General features: G+C 41.2%; 1 pseudogene; it reads left to right on the forward strand.

The window, feature by feature from the left end:
* Positions 5,225–5,853, forward strand: LOC102175873 (annotated as a pseudogene).

Genomic DNA, 9,284 nt, shown 5'->3' on the forward strand with positions numbered 1-9,284 from the left:
CCTGTGGTTAGGTTACAGTGGTAGAATGTGGACAGGTGGGTGGGTATTCTGTGTATCTTGTCCACGGTCTTCTGTCCAAAGAGAAAAGCTACTCAGACATAGTTCATATCTTGATTTCTATGTCAGCAATGTAGGTTAAAACACAAATATCATCCTGATTCTCAAGAATAAACTCTGAAAGAAACGTTCTAAGTGGATTTTCTAGGATCACTCAAGGAGTTTCTCAATTAACATTTCTTAAATTCATGTCCCTTAAAACAATGCCACAATTTTCCAGTGAATCTTCCCTAAAACAAGATCTGTAATATTTTTAACAAATTATGAGGAATGTGATAGCCTAAGCCAAGAAAAAATAGCATCTCTGTTTAAAATTTAATTTCATTTGGAATTAAATCTCTTATTCATTACAATTAGTAATATTTGGATTTTATTGGGTATTCGGTCCATAATACAGTATACATACTGTCCATGTGAAATAGTCCTAAAGAACATAAGCTTTCCATTTTTTATAAAAAATAAGTGGTGTTATAGTGGCCTTTCTATCCACCTGAAAAGTTCTTAGGCCCAATATAAGATTCTGTGTTAATGTGAAGACTCTTCATTCCTCTAAAACAGATAATCGTAGAAGATCGGTTCAAGATGGAAGAGTACGACTCTTGTGAGAGTCTTTGCTCATCTTCTCCTGTGAGAGCCCCAAAATCACAACTAGATGTGATCCAGCAGGAAGATGCTGGAACATACCAAAGAAAGATGCTCCATGCTCAAAGACAATGAAGAGCTTCAGTGAGATGGCATGAGGGGTGCATGGTAAAGTCTACCCCATACCCCCCGGGTGGGCAACCCACAGGCTACAGAACAATATACCAAAGAAGTCCTCCCGCTATCATGAAGGTCTGAGCCTCACAGCAGCCTTGGGATCCAGCAAAGGGACTAGGAATCCCCAGGGAATCTGACTTGGAAGACCAGTGGAATTCAGCTGCAGGACTTCCATGAAACTGGAGGAAACAGACACTCCACTCCTGGAGGGCACAAACAATACCTAGTGAGCACCAGGACCCAGGAGAAAGGAGCAGTGACCCCACAGGAGACTGACCCAGGCTTATCTGTGAGTGTTGGAGGGTCTCCTAAGGAGTCGTGAGTTAGCAGAGGTTCACCACAGAAATGTGGGCAATGGCAGCAGCAGTTCTGGGAGCTAGGTTACCATTAGCTTTACCACAGAGTGTGTAGACCACAGGGCTCGGTCACCCCAAGCTAAACAACTAACAGGGAGGGAGTGAAGCCCCGTCTATCAGCAGGCAATTCGATTAAAATTTTTCTGAGTGCTATGCCCCAGAGAGACTCAGTTTTGCTCACCTCCAGTCCCTTCCATCAGGAAGCTTGCACAAGCCCTTACGCCTCACCCACCAGAAGGCAGACAGAAGAAGCAAGAAGAACTACAGTCCCACAAGAAAATCCAGAACTAAAGTCCAGAAAGAAAACCACAGTCACAGAAAGCCGATCAGAATGAAAAGACATAGAATTATTTCCCAGATGAAGGAGCAAAATAAAACCCCAGAAAAACAACTAAATTAAGTGGAGATAGGAAACCTTCCAGAAAAAGAAGTCAGAATAATGATAGTGAAAATGATACAAGACCTCAGAAAAAAGAAAGGAGAAGATGAAAGAAATGTTTACCAAAGACCTAGAAGAACTAAAGAACAGAGATGAACAACACTCGAGAAGGGGATCAATAACAGATTAACTGATGCAGAAGAACAAATAAGTGACCTAGAAGACAGAATGGTGGAATCACTGTCACAAAACAGGATATAGAAAAAGAAAGAAAAGAAACAAAGACAGTCTAAGAGACTTCTGGGACAACATTAAATGCACCAACATTCCCATTCTAGGGGTACAAGAAGGAGAAGAGAGGGAAAAAGGACCTGAGAAATATTTGAAGGGAAAATAGCTGAAGACTTCCTTAACATGGAAAAGGAAATAGTCAACCAAGTCCAGGAAGTGCAGAGAGTCCCAGGCAAGATAAACCTAAGAAGGAACACAAGACACAAGGTAATCAAAATTAAAGACAATGATAAAATATTAAAAGCAACAAGGGAAAACGACAAGTAATATACAAGGAGACTCCCATAAGGTTATCAGCTGATTTCTCAATAGAAACTCTACAAACCAGAAGGAAATGGCACAATATACTCAAAGTGATGAAAGGGAAGAAGCTACAACCAAGACTACTCCACCCAGCAAGACCCTCATTCAGATTTGATGGAGAAATGGAAAGTTTTACAGAAAAATAAAAGTTAAGAGCGCTGCTAAACCAACTTTACAACAAATGCCAAAGGAATTTCTCTAGGCAGAAAACACAAGAGAAGGAAAAGACTTACGGAAAATAAACCCAAAGTAATTAGGAAAATGATAATAGGACCATACATATCGATAAGAAGAGGTTGCAAGAATACACAGAAGAACTGTACAAAGAAGATTTTCACGACCCAGATAATCAAAAAAGTTTAAGCGTGAATAAAATCAGCAAAAGAAAAGTTTTTCTAAACCACTTAGTAGATCAAAAGGAAAATTCAGATGACAACTCAAGGCTATTGACTTCTGCCTTCACGTTTTATTTAACAGCTCATTCACTCTTCTTGTGATACAAATATTCTTACAGAAACAGCTAAAATTTTCTAAGCTTTTGATTGGAACCAAAAAAAGAGAGAGAGAGATCTAAAATGACTCAAGTTTTAAGCCCTTAGTATTATTTTTCAATTTGGTAACTGTGTTTTCCCATTCAATGAGTCATAGACCAACCTACAAGAGATTATTCATGAAGACAAAGTACTCAGGCCAAAAACGCAGTGGTAAAAACTCAAACAAAATATTTGTAAAAACCTTAATTAATTCTGATACTAAAACCTCTTTCAGATTGTTCAGACAGAGAAACTAAGTGAATAGTGTCATTGTTTTCAAGCACAAATGTAAGAGGTATTATAGACACTCTTTTAAAATTATCCTTGCAAGTCTCAGGAAGACAGACTTGTGCCAATAGCTCTGTGAGAAATGCAGGGGGTGCTCCACAGCCCCAGACGTAACACAGTCAAGGCAGACTAAGACCCTGGGCCTGGGACCATGGAATAGCCTGGATCAAGTTCAATCCCCACTGCTCTCTAGCTGTGTGGGACTGGGCAAGTCCCCAACATCTCTGATTCTTAGGGTCCTTTTCTATAAAGTGAGGTTAACAATAGCCACTGCCTCATGGGGTTGTGATGTTACGTGCTAATGCCCAGCAGAGTGCCTGCCCATATCAATTATTAGCTAATATGATTAAAAAATTAAGATCTCTTAAGCAAAATAGATGGCCACTTTACCTGCTTATTCATGGGTAAGCAACAAACAATGGCTGCTTCAAAAGGATTCCAAAGAAAACTCCATGATTTGACAGTCTGCAAAGCAAAGCAGAGGAAAAGAAAACCCCCTGGAGAAAAACTGCCTCTAGCACAAAAATGCCTAGCTCCGGCTCTGCATTTTACTAACACATTGGGAGAAATTTAGAGTAATCTGGTAACATAGTTCTTAAAATGGGATTTTTCTCACATCATTTCAACAGTACCTTTCAACGCTCAAGTAAACATGTTCATTTAGAACCTAGTCTACCACGAAGAGCAAATCAAGAGAAAAAATAGTTTTTCTGCATTGTCAATCCAAGTCATCACATGAGAATATGTCAGTAATACTCAAAAAGTGCCATGAATATAAAAATTACCATTTTAGAGACAGTTATTTGAATAGTTTCACGCTGTTTGTCAGAATCAGAAATTAAGTGATTCTACCAGAAAAGTAGAGAATAAAATAGATGCGCTCCCTTCACAGTAAATAGTGGGGACAGGGAGTGAGAGTGCGGTTTGTTTATCAGGCACGTTGACAGTTTATAAGTTTGCAAAATGCCTGATACATAAATGTCTCAGAGGCACAAAGTGGTTGTTATTCAAAAGTCTTTCTATAGGCCAAGTACTTGACCTTTCAGTTCTATCTTTTGGATTGTATCAAAACTTTAGCCTTATAAGTTGTAGCCCATAATAATTGCATTTCTTTAAGTGAACAATCCTATAGGCAAATATTACAATTTGTATTATAGTTATGGAAAAACCACACAAAACTAATTGACCCATTCAGAGCCATGCACGCTCAGCAGTGTAGTGGAAAGAATTAATCAAGCTGGGTTTGAATACGGTTGGCACCTTCCATTACCTCTCAACTCTGACACCTTAGTGAAGTGAAGTGTCTCAGTCGTGTCCGACTCTTTTCGACCCCATGGACTGAAGCCTACCAGGCTCTGCCCTCCATGGGATTCTCCAGGCAAGAGTACTGGAGTGGGTTGTCATTTCCTTCTCCAGGGGATCTTTCTGACCCAGGGATCGAACCCAGGTCTCCTGCATTCCAGGCAGACACTTTAACCTCTGAGCCACCAGGGAAGACACCTTAAGATCTATGAAATTCAATTTCTTCTTTGTCAAATGGGCATAGCAATATCTACTTTCAAAGTTACTGTGAGAAATATGCAAGATACATGTGAAAAAGACTGGCACTTCATAGGCTCTCCATAATCAGATGTACAAAGAAGTTCTATACTTCCAACAAGAAAAGAAAGTGAAGTTGCTCAGGCATGTCCAACTGTTTGCCACCCCATGGACAGTAGCCCACCAAGCTCCTCCACCCATGGAATTTTCTAGGCAGGAGTACTGGAGTGGATTGCCATTTCCTTTTTTCCAGGGGATCTTCCTGACCGAGGGATCTAACCCAGGTCTCCCATATTGAAGGCAGACACTCTATCATCTGAGCCATCATGAATGTGCTGCTTAGAACAAGGTTTGAAATTATTGATTGTAGACTGCTACAGGTGTTTTCCCAGTAACCAGTAAAGGGAGTTTTCTGCTTCCAAACAGATGCAGATGGACATGACTGAATTTTTAATAGTATGGACTGTCCCTGTGAGGAAACTGACTGTCTGTGCAAGACTCCAGGTCAGTTAGGATCCTATAGATGCCCACCGTGTAGGTGGTTCTGCCAATGAGAACTGAAACCAAAAGGCAGGGCATGGAATAAGCAATGGATCAGCTCTCAGAAAGGTCTCATGGCCACCAGTTCAGAAAAAATAATAGGAAAAAAAAAATAGTGCATCCTCTATCTTTCCAACCCTCAGTCAGACAGGCATGGAGATGCTGCTGGAAGTAACACCATGAAGGCTGCCCAAGGAGAACCCCAGGCTCTGTTCCAATCTGGTTCATGATGATAGTGCTGGGAAAACTGCATTCATGGAACGTCGTCTTGACCGGTGAATCTGAGATGTGTGTAGCTACTTTGGTTGTTGAGGAATATCCCCCTTGTGCTCCACACCAACAGGGGGCCTATTAAGTTCAACATATGGGATTCAGCTGGTCAGGAGAAATTGGGTGTTATGTCCAAGCTCAGTGTATCATTATAATGTTAGAGGTAACCTCGAGAGTGACTTACAGGAACATGCCTAACCAGCAGAGATCTAAGACCGATGTGTGAGACCATCCCTATTGTGTTGTGTGGCAACAAAGTGGATATTAAGGACGTAAAGGTTAAGGCAAGTCAGCTGTCTTCCACCAAAAGAAGAATCTTCAGCGCTGTGGCATTTGTGCCGAAAGTAACAACTCCTCTGAAGAGCCCCTGCTCTGGCGTGCTGGAGAGCTGACTGGAGACTCTGACTTGGAGTCTGCTGCTGAGCCTGCTCTTGCCCCGCCAGAGGTGGTCGCGGACCCAGGCTGAGCTGTGCGGTAGGAGCGTGGCCTAGAGGCTGCCCAGACCACTCCTCTCCCAGATGGAGAGGGGGCCCCATGAGAAATGAGGCTGGAGCCCCGTGTCAGAAGTCTCGCTCTGTGGGCAACCGTCCTGCGATGTCAGCGGTGCGGTGTGTTTGCCTCTTTCCTACACAGCGAGGCAGAACGCATGTTTGATCTCTGCATGCTGAAGGAGCTGGATGGGCTTCAGAGTAAATGTGGAGGTTAGGCAAATGCCTTCACTTTTCAGCCCCGCATATTTAGGTGTTTTGGAACATCGTTTCTTCCTCCTTCAGTTTCAAATATAAAAATGCTATAGTTAAATTGAAGAAAGTACGGAAAACCACTCGTCAATTCAGGTATGACCTGAATCAAATCCCTTACGATGATACAGGGGAAGTGACAAATAGGTTCAGGGGATTCAATCTGATAGACAGAGTGCCTGAAGAACAATTGACAGAGGTTCGTGACATTGTACAGGAGGCAGGGATCGAGGCCATCCCCAAGAAAAAGAAATGCAACAAGGCGAAATGGTTGTCAGAGGAGGGCTTACAAAAAGCTGAGAAAAGAAGAGAAGTGAAAGGCAAAGGAGAAAAGGAAAGATACATGCATTTGAATGCAGAGTTCCAAAGAACAGCAAGGAGAGATTAAGAAAGCCATCTTAAGTGAACACTGCAAAGAAATAGAGGAAAATAAAAAATGGGAAAAACTAGAGATCTCTTCAAGAAAGTTGAAGATACCAAGGGAATATTTAGTGCAAAGATGGGCACAATAAAGTACAGAAACGGTATGAACCTAACAGAAGCAGAAGATATCAAGAAGAGGTGGCAAGAATACACAGAAGAACTATACAAAAAAGATCTTCATGACCCAGATAATCACGATGGTGTGATCACTCACCTAGAGCCAGACATAATGAAATGTGAAGTTGAAGTCAAGGGGACCTTAGGAAGCACCACTATGAACAAAGGTAGTGTAGGTGATGGAATTCCAGCTGAGCTATTTCAAATCCTAAAATATGATGCTGTGAAAGTGCTGCACAGAACATGCCAGAAAATCTGGAAAACTCAGCAGTGGCCACAGGACTGGAAAAGGTCAGTTTTCATTCCAATCCCAAAGAAAGGCAATGCCAAAGAATGTTCAAACTACCTCACAATTGCACTCATCTCACACTAGCAAGGTAATGCTCAAAATACTTCAATCTAGGCTCAACAATACATGAACTGAGAACTTCCAGATGTACAAGCTGGATTTAGAAAACACAGAGGAACCAGAGATCACATTGCCAACATCCTCTGGATCATGGAAAAAGCAAGAGAGTTCCAGAAAAGCACCTACTTCTGCTTTATTGACTATGTCAAAGCCTTTGACTGTGTGGATCACAACAAACTGTGGGAAATTTTTAAAGAGATAGAAATACCAGACCAGCTTGTCTGGCTCCGGAGAAGCCTGTATGCAGGTCAAGAAGCAACAGTTAGAACTGGACATGGAACAACAGAATGGTTCAAAGTTGAGAAAGAAGTACATCAAGGCTGTACATTGTCACCCTGCTTATTTAACTTCTATGCAGAGTACATCATGAGAAACGCTGGGCTGGAGGAAGCACAAGCTAGAATCAAGAGAAATATCGGTAACCTCAGATATGGAGATGGCACCTTCCTAATGGCAGAAAGCGAAGAGGAACTAAGGAGCCTCTTGATGAAGGTGAAAGAGGAGAGTGAAAAAGCAGGCTTAAAACTCAAAATTCAAAAAACGCAGCTTATGGCATCCGGTCCCATCACTTTATGGGAAATATGGGAAATAATGGGAATGGTGACAGTCTTAATTTTCTTGGGCTCCAAAATCACTGCAGATGGTGACTGCAGCCTTGAAATGGAAAGATGCTTACTCCTTGGAAGAAAGGCTATGACCAACCCAGACAGCATATTAAAAAGCAGAGACATTCCTTTGCCAACAAAGGTTTATCCAGTCAAAGCTATGGCTTTTCCAGTGGTCATGTACAGGTGTGACAGTTGGACCATAAATAAGGCTGAGGGCCAAAGAATTCATGCTTTCAAACTGTGGCACTGGAGAAGATTCTTGCGAGTCCCTTGGTCTGCAACCAGTCAATCCTAAAGGAAATCAGTCCTGAATATACATTGGAAGGATTGATGCTGAAGCTGAAACTCCAATGCTTTGGCCATCTGATGCGAAGAGCTGACTCATTGGAAAGACCCTGATGCTAGGAAAGATTGAAGGCAGGAGGAGAAGGGGGTGACAGAGGATGAGATGGTTGGATGGCATCACGGACTCAGTGGACATAAGTCTGAGCAAACTCCGGGAGACGGCACGCTGCAGTCCATGTGGTCGCAGAGGGTTGGACTTGACTGAGCAACCGAACAACAATGAATAGTAACATGACAATATTGAGAGGTGGAATCTTCTTTGTTACTGCCATCCCCATTTTTTTTTTGTTGTTTAGTCTGAATACAGTTATATTTCAAACACCTAAAAAAGAAAAAAGAAGCAAAGGCTCATAATAAGGGGATGGTGGAAGAGAAGTTGTTCCATCTTTATCTGAAGCTGTGATGAGATCTTTGATTCTAAAGATCTGAGGCAGATTCCTGGGGATCCACATTGCCTCTAGATCTATCTGCCTTCTGTTAGCCAATAAATGTAATGCCACCAAATCTTTTAGTTTCTTGATTGGATGGAAAAATTATTGAGATACTATTACAGCTCCACCTGATTGTTTAGTTGACTAAAAGTCCTCAAAGGGAATTTTGATTTTCTTTTCCAAGAACACTTTATGTTATTGTTAAACTCTCTTTTCCAGCTCAGGGTCAATTACCCAGTCATCCCTCTATCTGGAGGATATTCCACTTTTTTACTTTCTAGAAATTCATTCTTTCATCCTACCATCTAGTAGCTACTTTCCCTTCCCTGTAGCTGGTTATAATTAATAAATTATAAATTAGACACATTTCAGCTGTTTTCTCTTAGCAGCATCTTAGCAATGACTCTTTGTGGGAGTTTGGCAAAAAATATTTCTTCAGAAATGGTTCCAACTAAAAATTCAGTCTTTACCAAATAATAGAGTCCAAGTCTTCAAAACTGTCATTTTGGGATGAAAGCTGAGCTGTGAGTATATGTGTCTAGAGACCCCTTTCTATTTAAAGAGCCAACACCTGAAACCAGTGTCTAGGTCTTCTGATTCTTGGTTAATTTTTGCATTGCTTCTTGTCTTAAAAGTTCAGTATAATTTAACAAATGTAGAACATTTTTAACAGAATTACATAGAAATTTGGGAGGAAATAGACTGCTCCCATCAGATATACTCAAATGAGAAAAATAAAGACAGCTAGCCACAGGAGTCATAAAAGTCAGTGAGGTGTAGGAAGGGGATGATTTGAGTCAATTCATTAAATCATGAGCCGCACCCTTGATACAGTTTCTCCAGAAGGACACTTATAAATGAGTCACCTAAATCTCCATTTATCAGATAACAAATAG

Source organism: Capra hircus, chromosome 14 (genome assembly GCF_001704415.2).
Source record: "Capra hircus breed San Clemente chromosome 14, ASM170441v1, whole genome shotgun sequence".
NCBI lineage: Eukaryota > Metazoa > Chordata > Mammalia > Artiodactyla > Bovidae > Capra > Capra hircus.